This window comes from Leuciscus leuciscus (genome assembly GCF_965113295.1).
Source record: "Leuciscus leuciscus genome assembly, chromosome: 21".
Lineage (NCBI taxonomy): Eukaryota > Metazoa > Chordata > Actinopteri > Cypriniformes > Leuciscidae > Leuciscus > Leuciscus leuciscus.
The window spans coordinates 3,058,623-3,077,161 of NC_138745.1; the positions used below are offsets into that span (position 1 = coordinate 3,058,623).

At 38.3% G+C, this 18,539-nt stretch overlaps 1 protein-coding gene across 1 annotated transcript in view; it reads left to right on the plus strand.

Moving 5' to 3' along the window:
* Nucleotides 1-18,539, plus strand: part of rab26 (RAB26, member RAS oncogene family) — an 84,382-nt gene that overhangs the window by 17,865 nt on the left and 47,978 nt on the right. The gene's annotated exons all lie outside the window — the stretch shown is intronic.

The window sequence follows — 18,539 nt, forward strand, 5'->3', positions numbered from 1 at the left end:
GTTTTGACCAAAGCTGCGTTGGGTTAAATGTTAGAACCAACATGCTAAACTCAACTATTCTTTAAAAATTACTATATTGCTGGATTAAAATAATCCCAGAATGGGTTGGAAATTAAAATGCACACACAGAATGATTAGAGTAATGTAACAACTGGAATAATCAAAAGATGAAACTTGATCAAGAACACCCAGAAATGGACAAAAGCATGTGGAACATAAGTAAGGAGTAATTGAATCAACAGGCTGTTGAATTATTAGAAAAATAATGCACACCCGAGATGATGTATTTCAAGACATTTGTCTGGTTTTTGTCCTTGTGTGCGTGTGTGTGTGTGTGTGTGGGACTAATTTCTTATGCATCTAATCCCACGTCTCCGTTGCTAATTCCAAAACGTCATTTTGGAGCTCATGGAGGATTGAGCCACTGATTGCAGTTATTAATGCAGTTATTAATGCAGTTATTAGAGAGAGAGAGAGAGAGAGAGATACTGAGTCTGTGTTTCTCAACAGTATTCAGCATCAGCGTCTCTAATAGTGAAACTGTAAGTTGATCTGCTTCAAGAACAACACCGTTATTTCCTCGCTAGTGAGAAATGTCATGTAGCTTTTAAGTTGTTAAACTATTTTACTGATAAAATCATCAGAGCAGCGTCACACGTTTCTGTGTGAGTGTGTGTCTGTACTGTATGTGTGTGTTTGAGCAGGAGAGAGAGAGAATATGTGCTTTCCGTACATAATAACATAAAAACATGTAAATAATTTGTCGTTTTTATCCTATTGTTTACTGTATTTATTTGCGTGGTCAGTGTCGTTGTGGGTTTTGGTTCTTTTGCTGTTGTCGTCTGAAATAACTGAAATCATTTGGCGTAGTGATATGCAGCTGTAATGCGGTCGAAACCGGCTGGAACTACTTTAGCCGTGAGTTTCCCTGAATATAACTGAACACCTATAACTGAAATTCGTCAACCAATCAGATTCAAGCATTCAGCAGCCCTGTAGTAGAAAATAAGATATTTTGAAGAACGTTGGTAACCAAACAATGAGACATTCCTATAAATGTCTTCGTTTAAGTCCCACAGATGAAAGAAAGTTGACGGTGAACTATCCCTTTAAGTTCCCATCCTGAAAATGAGAGTTTTATGTCAGTTTCATATTACGCAAGTCCTTTAAAAGTGTTCAGTTTCGAGAGACCCCTCACCCGTGTATCTTATATAAAAGCGCTCCACTCTTTGGATATTTTGAGTTTTCTGTGTAACACTAAGAGAACCATTGACCTGTGATGCGAACGAGCCGAGCGATGGCCCTCCCATTTCGTTTTAACTCACAAAAGAAACCATTTCAGCAAGAACCTTCTCATCATTCTCTGGCACAGCAGTTTGTGAAAACCGGTCAGAGTGTGGCCAAGGTGATTCGCTTTTGACAGCCTTGAAGTTTGTGCAGTGAAAAGCTCTTTTATGAGCAGCTTTGAAAGCAAAAGAACGGCCAAACTTTCAGCATGTTGGCATCTTTTGAAAAATGCCGAAAGCTTCTCTGTAGTTCAGCCGACGTGGGTCACAACTTTACACTTCATGTTCTAACAAGCTCATTAAACACAGCAAACTCTCGATTTCCGCAGATCTCGCTGTTCTGAGCGATTCCCTAAAGTCCTCCAGTGCTATCCTGGAAGATTCGAGCCGAAGGATCAGAGATTCAGAGATCAGAACGAAAGACACGAGAGCGGCAGAAAGCTGATTGGCTGATCTCGTCTGATGGTGTTGATTAATTGGTCTGGGGATTGAGGGAGAACACAGGAACACAGAGGTGTACTCAGACATTTAAATCAATTACCTATACCCTGTGTTTTTCACAACACTGCCGTAAATCACACAATCACACCTCGAGAACCAGCCTCTGTTCCCTCTCAGATTTCAGCACAAGCTGCACTTAAAGGATTAGTTCACTTTCAAAAATGTTTTGCTGATAATTTGCTCACCCCGATGTCATCCAAGATATCCATGTCTTTCTTTCATCAGTCGAAAAGAAATTAAGGTTTTTGAGGAAAACATTCCAGGATTTTTCTACACAGAATGGACTTCAATTGCAACCAACTATTCCAATGTTCAAAGAAGGTTCAAATGTCCATCTCAATGCAGCTTCAAAGTCTCGACACGATCCCAGTCGAGAAATAAGAGTCTTATCCAGCGGAACGATCGGTCATTTTCATAAAAAAATAAATAAAAATAAAAATTAAATATATATACTTTTTAACCACAAATGCTCGTCGTGTACCATCTCTGAGATGTGCCACGTATTATGTCATCATGTTGGAAAGGTCACGCGTCACGTCATCTAAGTTATTTGCCTGTGTACTCCGGTTCAAAAAGGTAAGGAAGGGCGAAAAGTGTCATCTCATTTGCTCCTCCAACTTCAAAATCGTCCGACATTTTTGTTTTCATTTATTATTTGTATTATTTGTATTTTTTCGTGACCTTTCCAACGTGACGACAAGACAGGCGTTTGTGGTTAAAAAGTGTATATATATAATATACATTTTTTGTGAAAATGACAGATCGTTTCGCGGGATAAGCTTTGAACCCTCTTTGAACATTGGAATAGTTGGTTGCTATTGAAGTCCATTCTGTGGAGAAAAACGTTGGAATGTTTTCCTTAACCTTAATTTCTTTTCGACTGAAGAAAGAAAGACATGGATATCTTGGATGACATCGGGGTGAGTAAATTATCAGCAATTTTTTTTTTGTTAAATTGAACTAATCCTTTAAAGCTTGTGGAACTGCAGTTTCGCAATTGTTTTTAATTGTTGTTGTTATTAAATTATTATTATTATTATTATTATTATTAATAAATGTATTATTATTAAAGCTAATAAACTGCTGTTTTGTAATTGTTTTTTTAATTATTAAAGCTAGTGAAACCACTGTTTTGTTATTAATATTTTATTATTATTATTATTATTATTGCCAAAAAAGCTTTAATAATTATTAAACCTATTTAATTATTATTATTATTATTATTATTATTATTATTATTAAAACTAGTAAAACTACTGTTTTGTAATTGTTTTTAATTTTTATTATTATTACATATATCAAAACTGCTGTTTTGTAAATTATTATAATTATTAAAGTTATTATTAATATAATAATATACCGCACGCTCCTTCAAAACACTGGATTGATCAGCTCTGTGCCGAGGCACAACCCACGTAAAGTTGATAATTCCGCGAATAACTGCAATTGCAGATTTTGAACAGAGATGGCGACAAAGAGGAAAAACTACGGACTGCAGCTTTAACTATAATGTAAACAAACAAAACCTTATTGTAAACTTTGTAACCTTTTTCTGCAATTGCGAGTTTATATCTCACAATTATGACTTGATTTCTGGCAATTGTCAGATAAAAGCCGAAGTTACCTTTTTAACTGTTTCCCAAAAGAAAACACTACGTGTCCGGGAACCATTTTTAGTGTCCTATTCCTTTAAATCCTCATCAGGTTTTACTGTAGTGCAGAAGCACAAGAGTTTTCTGTGTATGTGGAGAAGATTCTTCCTGTGTTTTAGTCAAGGACTCTCGTTGATCTGTCAGGTTCTGTCGTTCCACAGATGACAGATTTGTCTTTCAAACATCTAGTGTTAATGTCAAGGTCAGTCTGATAACATCCGCTGTGTTTCTCCGGACAGGCTAGTAAACGGAGAATGGAGAGTCAGAATAAAAGATCCATGTTTCTTTGCTCTTGCTCTGCCTCAACATGCCCATCAGTCCAGTGTTGACTGCTTCACCATTAGTTCAGTATCGTTGGTCGGATTTAACATGCATGTGTTTATGTGTGTTTTAGTGCGTGTTCTTCTGACTGCAAACACTTTAATGTGTGTCAGTCCATTAACCTGCAAATGCAATGAGAGTTAATTATCAGTGTGTGTTTGTAACTCGCTCTTTCTGCCTTTGGTTGTGGAACACAGTCAATACTGACCTTGATACACATAATTACCTCTTTGAGGGAAATGGTTAATTACTCAAAGATGCAACCTAACCTAACCTAACCTAACCTAATCTAATCTAATCTAACCTAACCCAATCTAACCTATCCTATCCTAACCTAACCTAGCCTAGCCTAGCCTAGCCTAACCTAACCTAACCTAACCTAACCTAACCTAACCTAACCTAACCTAACCTAACCTAACCTAACCTAACCTAACCTAACCTAATCTAACCTAACCCAATCTAACCTATTCTATCCTAACCTAACTTTATCTAACCTAACCTAACTTTATCTACCTAATCTAATCTAACCTAACCTAACCTAGCCTAGCCTAGCCTAGCCTAGCCTAGCTTTGCCATTTTTTTTTTTTTTTTTAAATAGAAAATATGCAATAATACTAAGAAATTATACAGCTGTAATGCAACTCCAAGACAGCTATACATTCATAAGAACGTGATTGCAAAATCTATGCAAAAATCACTTTTTTAAATGTGTAATATTCATTTCATTAATAAGACCATGCTTATCACTGAGCCCTGCTTATGCAAGTAACATGTAATAAATATAAATGTAATGATAGACACCCAGTGTGCCGCATGCAACGCACGTCATTTCATCAATCATTTAAGGTCTGCTGAAAAGGTCAACTACACTGTTTTGCACACGATTAAGCAAACGGCACAGCAACAAGTACGTTCAGACGCTCACATTGTATCCTCAATACATGAACTGTCTATATTAATTGTTTTAATTGCACATAAAGCAGGAAATCAGGAAATACACGCCAGACATTTGCTCTGCTCTTTATGAGTTTTACTGCCGAGTGCTGATGAATATTCATGAGAAGTTGCTTTGTCAGGTTTTGAGAGTTTGAGTGACAGCTGCACTTACCCGGCAGCTTTTGCGTTTATTTTTTGGTTTTGCTTGTGATGAATATTAATAAGCACCTGTCAGCGTGTGAACACAGCAGGTCGTTAGGGTTGATTATGAGTGTGTCCGTTCACACACTGTGACTCGCAGTAAACCCCTGTGAACCAGAGAACAGAGAAACAATGTGTGAGTGAGTGAGTGAGTTGAGTTGAGTGAGTTGAGTGAGTTGAGTGAGTTGAGTGAGTTGAGTGAGTTGAGTGAGTTGAGTGAGTTGAGTGAGTTGAGTGAGTTGAGTGAGTTGAGTGAGGTGAGTGAGTGAGTGAGTGAGAGAGAATGGGTGTGAGTGAGTGAGTGAGTGAGTGAGTGAGTGAGTGAGTGAGTGAGTGAGTGAGTGAGTGAGTGAGTGAGTGAGTGAGTGAGTGAGTGAGTGAGTGAGTGAGTGAGTGAGTGAGTGAGTGAGTGAGTGAGTGAGTGAGTGAGTGAGTGAGTGAGTGAGAGTGGGGTGTGAATCAGTGAGTGAGTGAGTGAGTGAGAGTGGGGTGTGAATCAGTGAGTGAGTGAGTGAGTGAGTGAGAGTGGGGTGTGAATCAGTGAGTGAGTGAGTGAGTGAGAGTGGGGTGTGAATCAGTGAGTGAGTGAGTGAGTGAGAGTGGGGTGTGAATCAGTGAGTGAGTGAGTGAGAGTGGGGTGTGAATCAGTGAGTGAGAGTGGGGTGTGAATCAGTGAGTGAGTGAGTGAGTGAGTGAGAGTGGGGTGTGAATCAGTGAGTGAGTGAGTGAGTGAGTGAGAGTGGGGTGTGAATCAGTGAGTGAGTGAGTGAGTGAGTGAGTGAGTGAGTGAGAGTGGGGTGTGAATCAGTGAGTGAGTGAGTGAGTGAGTGAGTGAGAGTGGGGTGTGAATCAGTGAGTGAGTGAGTGTGAGAGTGGGGTGTGAATCAGTGAGTGAGTGAGTGAGTGGGGTGTGAATCAGTGAGTGAGTGAGTGAGTGAGTGAGAGTGGGGTGTGAATCAGTGAGTGAGTGAGTGAGTGAGTGAGAGTGGGGTGTGAATCAGTGAGTGAGTGAGTGAGTGAGTGAGAGTGGGGTGTGAATCAGTGAGTGAGTGAGTGAGTGAGAGTGGGGTGTGAATCAGTGAGTGAGTGAGTGAGTGAGAGTGGGGTGTGAATCAGTGAGTGAGAGTGGGGTGTGAATCAGTGAGTGAGTGAGTGAGAGTGGGGTGTGAATCAGTGAGTGAGTGAGTGAGTGAGTGAGTGAGTGAGTGAGTGAGTGAGAGTGGGGTGTGAATCAGTGAGTGAGTGAGTGAGTGAGTGAGAGTGGGGTGTGAATCAGTGAGTGAGTGAGTGAGTGAGTGAGTGAGTGAGAGTGGGGTGTGAATCAGTGAGTGAGTGAGTGAGTGAGTGAGTGAGAGTGGGGTGTGAATCAGTGAGTGAGTGAGTGAGTGTGAGAGTGGGGTGTGAATCAGTGAGTGAGTGAGTGAGTGAGTGAGAGTGGGGTGTGAATCAGTGAGTGAGTGAGTGAGTGAGTGAGTGAGAGTGGGGTGTGAATCAGTGAGTGAGTGAGTGAGTGAGTGAGAGTGGGGTGTGAATCAGTGAGTGAGTGAGTGAGAGTGGGGTGTGAATCAGTGAGTGAGTGAGTGAGAGTGGGGTGTGAATCAGTGAGTGAGTGAGTGAGAGTGGGGTGTGAATCAGTGAGTGAGTGTGTGAGAGTGGGGTGTGAATCAGTGAGTGAGTGAGTGAGAGTGGGGTGTGAATCAGTGAGTGAGTGAGTGAGTGAGTGAGAGTGGGGTGTGAATCAGTGAATCAGTGAGTGAGTGAGTGAGAGTGGGGTGTGAATCAGTGAGTGAGTGAGTGAGTGAGTGAGAGTGGGGTGTGAATCAGTGAGTGAGTGAGTGAGTGAGAGTGGGGTGTGAATCAGTGAGTGAGTGAGTGAGTGAGTGAGTGAGTGAGAGTGGGGTGTGAATCAGTGAGTGAGTGAGTGAGTGAGTGAGAGTGGGGTGTGAATCAGTGAGTGAGTGAGTGAGTGAGTGAGTGAGTGAGTGAGAGTGGGGTGTGAATCAGTGAGTGAGTGAGTGAGTGAGTGAGAGTGGGGTGTGAATCAGTGAGTGAGTGAGTGAGTGAGTGAGTGAGAGTGGGGTGTGAATCAGTGAGTGAGTGAGTGAGTGAGTGAGTGAGAGTGGGGTGTGAATCAGTGAGTGAGTGAGAGTGGGGTGTGAATCAGTGAGTGAGTGAGTGAGAGTGGGGTGTGAATCAGTGAGTGAGTGAGTGAGAGTGGGGTGTGAATCAGTGAGTGAGTGAGTGAGAGTGGGGTGTGAATCAGTGAGTGAGTGAGTGAGAGTGGGGTGTGAGAGTGGGGTGTGAATCAGTGAGTGAGTGAGTGAGTGAGTGAGTGAGTGAGTGAGTGAGTGAGAGTGGGGTGTGAATCAGTGAGTGAGTGAGTGAGTGAGTGAGTGAGTGAGTGAGTGAGTGAGAGTGGGGTGTGAATCAGTGAGTGAGTGAGTGAGTGAGAGTGGGGTGTGAGTGAGTGAGTGAGTGAGTGAGTGAGTGAGTGAGTGAGTGAGTGAGTGAGTGAGTGAGTGAGTGAGTGAGTGAGTGAGTGAGTGAGAGAGAGTGGGGTGTGAATCAGTGAGTGAGTGAGAGTGGGGTGTGAATCAGTGAGTGAGTGAGAGTGGGGTGTGAATCAGTGAGTGAGTGAGTGAGTGAGAGTGGGGTGTGAATCAGTGAGTGAGTGAGTGGGTGTGAATCAGTGAGTGAGTGAGTGTGAATGTGTGAGTGTGAATGTGCACATGTGCGTGTGTGTGGCAGGGAGATTCACCCTATAACTGCATTTCTCTGCAGTGTGTGTGTGTGTGTGTGTGGTCAGTGAGACATCTGTTCATCGTCTCAGGCTGGGCTTTAAAGCATCTTGAGTGAAACACAGATCATTAGTCTTGTTTAGTTCTTGCCAAACGAGTGTTAGTCAGCAGATGACCAGGATATGTGACGCTCATCATGCTGAAGTCTTGTGAAAAACTGAAACAAAGCACTTAACCCTCATGCTCATATGAACACACTGAACTATGAGTCAAATGAAAGATCGATGCGGTGACTCACACTTTTCTGTTGCTATTTTTCAGTGTATTTTTCTTGTTCAGATGATGCAACGATGATGTAAATAGCTAAAAAATCTCATAGTTGTCAGACTTATTTAAAAAACATAAAACAATCTTTCCAAAATTATGCAAATGAATCAATGTCCGTTGCATCGATTCTTCTCTTTCTTTTTTACTTTCCAGTGAACTAAGCAACTCTAACATTTCTTGCCTCTTAAGTTTATATCAGAGATGCTATTAAATTATTACTATTAAAATGCCATCACATGCTCACGAGTTGCGAAACTAATGTAATGACATGCTCTTATGGAAACTTAATGGGCAAATAAAAATCACATCACACATAGTATAATATTAATGATGTTGCGTAACTTTACATTGCCAGGAAATCATCGTGAATATTAAATATATTGCCCAGTCCTATATATATATATTCACCCAAAACATATTAACACATGGAAAATGGATGGTAGAAGCTTTACTTTTCTCCTGAAGATCTCTTTGAAGAATGAAATGATAAACTATGAAACCTTAGATTTCAATTTTATTTCTGTCACTCATTTTTGAGCATTTTTATTCATTTTTTTTGTAGTTTTTTTTTCCCCTGTTATGTCGTTATTAGTTCTGCCTTAAACCGATTTAAACCCACTCAGGGTTATTATAGCTTTTTCAGATATCACCTTTCATGTAGTGTGTAATACAGCTGTTTGAATGTAAAAGGTCTGCAAAGTTTCAAAGATCAAAGTACATGATAAATGGAGTGATTGAGAATCTGTATTCTGTTCTGCCTGTCGTCAGTAATTCCAGTCATTCTGCTTTAAACTGCGTAGATGTGTAACTAATTTGCATAATGCCCGCCTCTGGTCTTGATTGGCTGGACAGTGTCTCTTAGCTCCGCCCTCAAACACTGTAGTTTATCTGAGACTGGAAGCGTTTGGTTCGTGTTGTTCATGTCGAGAAGACGCTGTTTTCTGCTGACAAAGCAAATCTACTTTGATGAGATTGATACGGTAAAACCCACGCCATCGTTACTGTTCGTATCACTGTGATCAAGAGCTGAGATTCAGATATGATAATGAGCGTTTGGTTTCTGACCAATCAGAGCAGAGCAGCTCTCAGAGGGGCGGGGTTTAGAGAGACTGAATCTTTGATCGAACCGTTTCAGACGCTGAGAGAAAAGAGCTGTTGCTGCAGTGTGTATTATGAGAAAATTAACGTGTTTTTTGCATGCAAACTTGTATCATAATAGGAGCACTTTAACCTGATGTACTAAATAAAACTAAAACTGAAATAAAAATCAATAAAACCTATAGACGTATTTCACTAAACTCTAACTAAAATTAAAATGAAAACATGATACTGAAATAACACTGCTCTGAATGCGAGAGCAACAAAGAATGAGGAAAAAGTCCCTTAAACTAGATATACTACTGAATAAGCTAGAGTGAGATATGTGCGTATAGGGATAGTTAATCTGAGATATTATACGACCGGCTGAAGCGGAGCTGCATTAATAGTGTATGTGTGTCTGTCTCCTGGTGATCTGAAGGTAATTAAAGCAGAACCTCTGCCTCCTGTCGCTGTAATGTCAGTGTGAGTGTATGGGAGTGACGGCGTGATCTTTGCACATCACTGCATGTGTGAGGAATACGGGAATTCTTCAATTAGACCCACTATATATACAGTAGGCCTTATATATATATATATATATATATATATATATATAGGAAAAATTATCATTTAAAAGAAATTAAAAACAATTGGTTTCTAATTTACTTTTAATATTTGTATTTATTTTCAACCATAAACAAAAAACTATTAATTAAATTCAAATTAAATCTTTAGAGTTAAAATAACAAATAGGTTATTCATAACTTATTCAGTATAAGTTCTGCTTAACACATTGCAGGTTTTGAGTTAATATCAAATTTTTTATTAAGTGAAATCAACTTTTTTATTTAAAAATAAGTTAAATTAACTAATTTCGTTTAGTGACTTTCAGTATTAGGTTTTACTATGTATGTATGTGTGTGTGTGTGTATACAGTATGTGTGTGTATATGTGTATATGTGTGTATAAATACATCATGGCAGAAGCTTCATTTTGTGCTCCCTAACACATTTTTGTGTTGATTTTGATGTTTGTTTTGGATCGTTGTCTTAATGGAAGATCCAACCACGGCCCATTATAAGACTTCTAGCAGAAGCCGCCCGGTTTGGATTTTTTATCTGTTGATATTTGATAGAATCCACGATGCCATGTATCTGAATAAGAATTTCCAGGACCTCCAGCAGAAAAATATGCCCACAACATTAAAGATCCAATGGTATATTACATTTTACACATGGGGTACTTTTTATCCTTGTGTGCACCAAACCCATCTAGCGTGTTTGCTGGCAAAAAGCTCTTTTTTTAATTTCATATGACCAAAGAAGCCTGTGCCGTCTGAAGATCCAGTCGTGTCTGACAATTAAATTTGCTGGAGTTTGTTTCTGGATGAGCGAGGAGCATTTTTCTTGAAACCCTCCCAAACAACATGTGGGGATGTAGTTTTTTTTTTTTTTTTTTTTTTTTTTTTTTTGGCTTTCTGACCCCAAGACTCAACTAATCTCTGCAATTCTCCATCTGTGACCCTTGGAGAGTCTTTGGCCACTCAAACCATTATCCTCACTGTGCATTAAGATAATATAGACACACGTCCTCTTCCTGGCAGATTCATAACATATTTAGTTGATTATAACTTCTTAATTATTGCCCTGATGGTCAAAATGGGGATTTTCAATTCTTTAGCTATTGTCTTACAGCCACTTTCTATTTTGTGATGGCCAACAATCTTTTGCTGCGCATCAGAAATATATTCTGTGGTTTTACTCATTGTGATGGATGATTAAGGGGATTTGGCCTTTGTGTTTCCTCATATTTAAACTCCTGTGAAACACGAAGTCATAGCTGGACAGTTTCATGTTCCTAGTCCCCCTGGTGTACTAAAAAAGGTAAATATTAATGGGAATATACTTCAGAGATATTTTACTTTTAAAAAATTCTAAGGGTGCCAATAATTGTGGCCAACGTGTTTTGGAGAAAAACATTTATTTCATAATGTGATTTTCCCCCCCACTTTCAATTCTTTTACTTCAATGAAAGGTTAGAATTTTGCACATTTTTTGAATGAAAGATCAAAAGGATAAACGTTGCAAATTTATTTTTTACAGCCAGTTTTGATCATATTTACCAGGGGTGCCATTAATTGTGGAGGGCACTATATATATATATATATATATATCAATAATTCAAGAATTTAAGCAATTTCTACTTCATTTAAGTAAAATGAGATTCAACTTTTGAAGTCAATTTAATATAATTTAAATGAGTTGAAATGATTTGTACAGCCAATTTGATTATACTTAAAAATGTACATAAAATATTATACTTCAAATTAAAAAAAAAATATTTTTTCCATTACTTCAAAGTTAGTTATATGAGATTCAACTGGATTTATTAGCTCAGTTCAATGTTATTTAAATGACCTGAAAATATGAGTAAAAAATTACATGCACAGTCAGTTTGATTATACTTAAAAATGTAAGTCTTCAAATCTGTGGATTTTCTCCAGTGTAATCCGGCCACTGATTATATAAGCTTTTTTATCCCTGAGTGAATCCGTCTTAGTCACTCTTTAAAAGAATCCTTTATCCTTAACACACTTATTCTCATTATATGTGGAGCATTTAACTATATTATCAAGGCCTTCTTCATTTAATGGATTCAGTCACCTTTCTGCAAAAGATGAACGTTATTGTGCTAATGGATTATTGAATATTATTCAGTGACATTAATCATTTTATGAGGGTTAGAATAGTTTGATGTAGATAAACTTGACCTTCCTGTGTTTCCTGGACGAGGACGTAACTCTCTGCTTAACTAAAATAGTAGATATAGTATCTATATATTTCTATATATCTATATATCTGTATCTATATCTATTTAAATCTATATTATCTATATATTATCTCAATTATCTCAATCATTGAGACAAAATAGCAGGCCTATCTAATTTATATAAAACCAAAAAATTGGCAATTTTAAAATTATTTGTACCTATTATTTTGCCTAAAAGATGATTTAAACAGGGAATGGGAACATAATCCAGACAGGGAACACATATGCAAAGACTATGACCGACAAACCAGGACTGATTATATATATACTATATATATATATATATATATTAATGTCATATTTTTGTTGTAACATGGCATTTGAAGATTACTTCACTGTTTTGTTATCCATTGTTTGGCTTTACATTATAAAATAATGTTGTCAGACTCCTTGTGCATACAAAAATCTCACTGGATTATTACAATTAATGGCAAAAGGAATGTTTAGAAATGTAAACTATATTTCCTTCTGACGCAATACATCAAGATATATAAATTACTGACTTTAAAACCAATTAAATTTTTATTTTATTTTTATTTTTTATAGAAAATACTAACATGCCTAAGACTTTTGCACAGTACTGTGTATATATATAATTGTGACAATTATTGAGACAAAATAGTAGGCCTAAATACTTTTAATCTTGGCCATTTATTGTTTTTTAGACATAACATTAAAATAATTATAATTTTATTACATCATCCAGAATATTATTGCATCCATAATTGATGAATGATAAAGCATATTTTGCGTTGTGCTTCAGAACATCTCTCATGTTGATGTAGTTTTGGTGTCTTCTGCTAATTAATCAGTTTGAGATCAAATGAATGTCATATTTTTGCTGTAACATGGCATTTGAAGATAACTTCGCTCTTTTATTATCCGTTGTTGTGCTTTATTTACAGATGTTTGATTCAACTGTGGGTTCCAACACGGCTTTGCAATGCAGTTTGTGAATGTTTGTAGGAACTATGGTTTCAGGAAACACTGAACTATGTTGATAACGACAGAATGAGATAATTAAGTGATTAAGAGATGATTGGCCATTAGTGGTGACACCTAATGTTAATAAGCAGAATCACTGACGGAAAGAGAAACAAGAAGAACAGAAAAAAAGAGAAACACTATGGGCCCTATTTTAACGATCTGAAACGCAAGTATCAAACGCGAAACGCAAGTAACTTTGTGGGCGGGTCTCGGGCGCTGTTGCTATTATACCGGCGGGATAAATGACTCTTGCTCCCGACGCAAATCTAAAATGTGTTGGTCTGAAGTAGCTTCATTACTCATAGGTGTGGTTTGGGCGTAACGTGAAATAAACCAATCAGAGCATCATCTCACATTCCCTTTAAGAGCAGGTGCGCTTGTTCCATGGCGGATTGCTATTATAACGGCGGATTTGCCAGACGCACGCCAGGAGCGGTTCACAGCCGAGGAGACCGACGTTCTCGTCAGGGCCGTAAAACACAGAGAAGTGACATTGGGGATGGAGAAACACACCCAGATTAGCTTCGGTTAAACAGGTGTATGATAATTTGGGTAAATGTGTAAGCTAGATTTATGCCTATTTTTCACATCTTCATGGACACCACAATGATTTCCCTCGTGTGTTAATATTTTTCCTTGTAATAATGTACATGTGCAAAAATGAAAACTGCTGCATCTGTGAGTAGATGAGAGAAGCAAAGTGTGTGTGCTTTGTGCACACGCTACATTATGGCCAAGCGTGCACCCTTAAAATAGCCTCTGAACGCGCATTGTTCAGAAAACAATTCCGCCACTGACCAGGAGAAACCTAGTCTAAAGTCAGTGGCGGAATTGTTTTCTGAAACTGCAAAATAGCACCAGGGAACGTTTGCGCCGGAACACGCCGCCTCTTTTCGCTGAACCGCCCCCGGGAGCGCAAGTTCATTCCCTAATTTACTGACGTGCGTCTGTGGAGGGAAAGGTCCGCTGTGTGTCGGGTGCAAAATAGAAATGATACATGCGTCGTGTACAAAGTCAATTGCGCTGGGTGTAAGATAGAGCCCCTGAACTACAACTGACTTCTAGCCATTACACATTATTGCAATTATTATTGCCATACATCTACACACGTTCTTATTTAGATTTAACAGAAGTTTAGATGGTAATGTTTTATGGAACGTTTTGTTTCAAGTCGCCATTATGATGATCAGTGTTTGCTTTAGTTGGGCTCTTTGAGCCTTTAGTTTTTAATATTAGGCTAGTTTTTCTCTGACTTCTCCAACTCTGTGTTTATAAAGCACGTTTGTTGCGGCAAGATAAACTATGACACCCTGTAGTTGGACACACACGTACACTGTGTTAATTTAACACTGGGGATTTTGCATTGTACAAGGATAATAGACTACAAAAGCATCATCCTCTGCTCACTTTCACTGTTTCTATCAGTCCGGTCTCATGATGATGTTTAGTTATAATGGCTCTCATTTCACCAATCAATCAACCTGTATGGTGACAGATAGAGGCAAAACGATTATTAAAAACATGAGCCTGACAATGTCAGTATTGAATGTAATATCACCTGCTGAGCTGAAACTGAACAGACTAAACCATTCCCTACAGACACTGACTGACAGACCAAACAAAGCATTGGTTTGTGATTTAATCATGTTCATCTGGCTAGTCTTTCCTCATGCAAAGCGCCCAGATGCATGTAAAAGCGTACACTTGTGCTTTGCGTCTAATAATAATGCTGATGAATATTCAAAATCCACTCGTGTGCTTAATTTGAAATACGCGGAAATTAAATCAGCTCGTCGTTCTGTTTGCAGATTTTCTCTGGAGGCTGTTTATAACGTGGATCCGTTTTAATCACGCTCCAAGTCTAAAAGTGGCTCGTTTACACGAGTGTTTGTCTTGAAGGCTTTGGCCGTGTCCCTATGCAAATGTGATGACAAAGTGGATTCAGAATCGAGCCCTTACATAAGCATCTCTTCTCACCGGATCTAATTTGCTGGGAAGGGAAGAAGTGTAGGTGTTCACATGATGTCTACACCGTCCTCCCTATTTATGACACAAACTAACAAGTGTCTAGGGACCTCTTCCTTATCCGGACGTGTTAACAATGCACACCTTGAGCTGAGAGTATCAGCAACTTCAGGGAATGCAATGATTCTTCCCTCCACCTTTACTAAAGCTATGATCAGTTTATCATCACATGAAGTGGAACTAGGACTGCGATGCATTATAATAATGAGTTTCTGACTCGTTCTAATTGGTTGATCCGGGTTTGAGGCTATTGCAAAATTATAATTTTTTTAATTAATTGCAGTAATCCCAGAAATCCCCATCCCATCCCATCCCATCCCAACCCCATCCCATCCCATTGCAAATCAGGTTTATTGGCACAATTTACAGACTTTCAGCTGTTTGCAATAAATTAAACAAACAAAAGTAATTGAAATGGCTCAACACAACAAATGTTTCAAGTGAAAATGCAACTTTTAATTACTTTTGATATTAAACACTATACAGGTCAAAAGTTTGGGGTCAGTAAGATTTTGTTTTTGTTTTTGTTTTTTGGAAAGAAATTAAAGAAATTAATACTTTTATTCAGCAAGGATGCTTTAAATTGATCAAAAGTGACAGTAAAGACATTTATAATGTTACAAAAGATTCTATTTCAAATAAACACTGTTCTTTTGAACTTTCTATTTATCAAAGAATCCTGGAAAAAAATTTCACAACTGTTTTATAATATTAAATGATTCTTGATCATCATATTAAAATGATTTCTGAAGGATCATGTGACACTGAAGACTGGAGTAATGATGCTGAAAATTCAGCTTTGATCACAGGAATAAATTACACTTTACTATATATTCACACAGAATACAGTTATTTTAAACTGTAATAATATTTCACAATATTACAGTTTTAAAAAATACATATATTTATCAAATAAATGCAGCATTGATAAGCATAAGAGACTTCTGAATGTATATGTCTGTGTGTATGTGTGTGTGTGTGTGTGTTTGTGTGTATATATATATATATATATATATATGTGTATAAAAATGCATGCATACATGCATACATGCATGCATGCATACATACATACACAAACTTTTATGTTATGTGATTAGCTGCAATTAATCTAATTGATTTGACAGCAATAATTGATTTGATATCCTGTATATACAGTATTTTAGAAACAAACTTTGTTGTATTATTTTAATTTAATACTGTGAAGCTGCTTTGATACAATCTGTATTGTGAAAAGCGCTATACAAATAAACTTGACTTGACTTGACTTGACTTATATATATATATTTTTGGCCATACATAATTTTTTGAGCATAGCATAAAATTGTCATATCACATTAGCCAGAATTTTTAAATCGGTGCAACAAAGGTTGTCATTAATACTATATGTTCAATATGATATGATATATTGAACACTAGTGTTGTGCATCATACTGCCGTTTCCACCGTTTTAAAGCATACTTTGCATTGTTCCTCAGAACACCTCTTACCACGGTAAAATCACGGTAATGTGTGGCCTCGTGCTGCTCTTGCAGTTTCGGTTTGTTGCTGAATTGAACTGTCTTGCTGTATGATGTGAGTTTGTGCTCAGTGTGACAGCAGGGTTATGATGATGCATCGCCACCGAACACCATCATATTATGACCCGCGTCATCATGGTGTCCCGCTGTTTAGCAGAGGAGGAGCTTTTTCAGGAAACTTTACTGTGTTTCAGCACTGTGATGAAGGCGGTTTAATGTCAAGAGTTTGTCCTTGGCACTGAAGATGACAGCGCAGTTGTTTGTCTGTGTGTTCGTCACCAGCTGCAATGAAGGAACATACAGAAAATACACCAGATTAATAAAACAAGACTGACCATGACTTTATTAGCCTTAATCTCAGAGTCAGCAAACTGATGATATTAAAGGACTGGTGGTGTGTGTGTGTGTGTGTGTGTGTGTGTGTGTGTGTGTGTGTGTGTGTGTGTGTGCACGTGTGAGTGTGTAACTTAACTATATTTTGGGAACAAATTTGTACCCAGAATTGACCAAAATCTCCAAAAACCTCCATTTGGGGACATCCTCATTTGTAAATCTGGTATGAAAACTAAAGTAATTATAGGTTTTTTTTTTTAAATGTAAAAATGCAGAAAGTTTTGTTTGATGGGTAGGTTTAGTGTAAGGGGACAGAATGTGTGTGTGTAAATGTGGTCTGGTTTTCTCACTCATCATTATGTGTGACAGTGTAATGAGAGCGTATAACACACTCATTAGAATGTGTGGATCAACTCTATATGCGCTTAGATCGAGATCATCTCTCAGGAGGCCTGCAGACAGACCTCTTCACGATTAATGCATGACGAGAGGAAAACACCCATCATGGTGCCAAGTTACCACAGGTTTTCCAACACTGATAATAATATGAGATGCTATAATGAAATTCAAAGATTTCTATTAATTCTCATCAAAGCTGCAACAACTGATAAACTGATCTTTAAAATAATAAAGGCAAGATTTAATTATTGATTATTTGAGTCCTTTTGCACTGTGCCCTGAGAACATCTAAACTAAAAGTCTGGGAAAAACTTTAAAACTAATTAATGTTTGGGTAGTTTTTGTGTAACCCAGATCCTGGGTCAGACGTAACAACCCAGTGTTTGAGTAGTTTTTGTGTTGTCCAGATCCTGGGTCAGACGTAACAACCCAGTGTTTGAGTAGTTTTTGTGTTACCCAGATCCTGGATCAGACGTAACAACCCAGTGTTTGAGTAGTTTTTGTGTTACCCAGATCCTGGGTCAGACGAAACAACCCCGTGTTTGGGTAGTTATTGTGTTACCCAGATCTTAGGTCAGACGTAACAACCCAGTGTTTGGGTAGTTATTGTGTTACCCAGATCTTAGGTCAGACGTAACAACCCAGTGTTTGAGTAGTTTTTGTGTTGTCCAGATCCTGGGTCAGACGTAACAACCCAGTGTTTGAGTAGTTATTGTGTTACCCAGATCTTAGGTCAGACGTAACAACCCAGTGTTTGGGTAGTTATTGTGTTACCCAGATCCTGGATCAGACGTAACAACCCAGTGTTTGAGTAGTTTTTTGTGTTGTCCAGATCCTGGATCAGACGTAACAACCCAGTGTTTTGAGTAGTTTTTGTGTTACCCAGATCCTGGGTCAGACGTAACAACCCAGTGTTTGAGTAGTTTTTGTGTTACCCAGATCCTGGGTCAGACGTAACAACCCAGTGTTTGAGTATAGTTTTTGTGTTACCCAGATCCTGGGTCAGACGTAACAACCCAGTGTTTGAGTAGTTTTTGTGTTACCCAGATCCTGGGTCAGACGTAACAACCCAGTGTTTGAGTAGTTTTTTGTGTTACCCAGATCCTGGGTCAGACGTAACAACCCAGTGTTTGAGTAGTTTTTGTGTTACCCAGATCCTGGGTCAGACGTAACAACCCAGTGTTTGAGTAGTTTTTGTGTTACCCAGATCCTGGGTCAGACGAAACAACCCAGTGTTTGGGTAGTTATTGTGTTACCCAGATCTTAGGTCAGACGTAACAACCAGTGTTTGGGTAGTTATTGTGTTACCCAGATCTTAGGTCAGACGTAACAACCCAGTGTTTGAGTAGTTTTTGTGTTACCCAGATCTTAGGTCAGACGTAACAACCCAGTGTTTGAGTAGTTTTT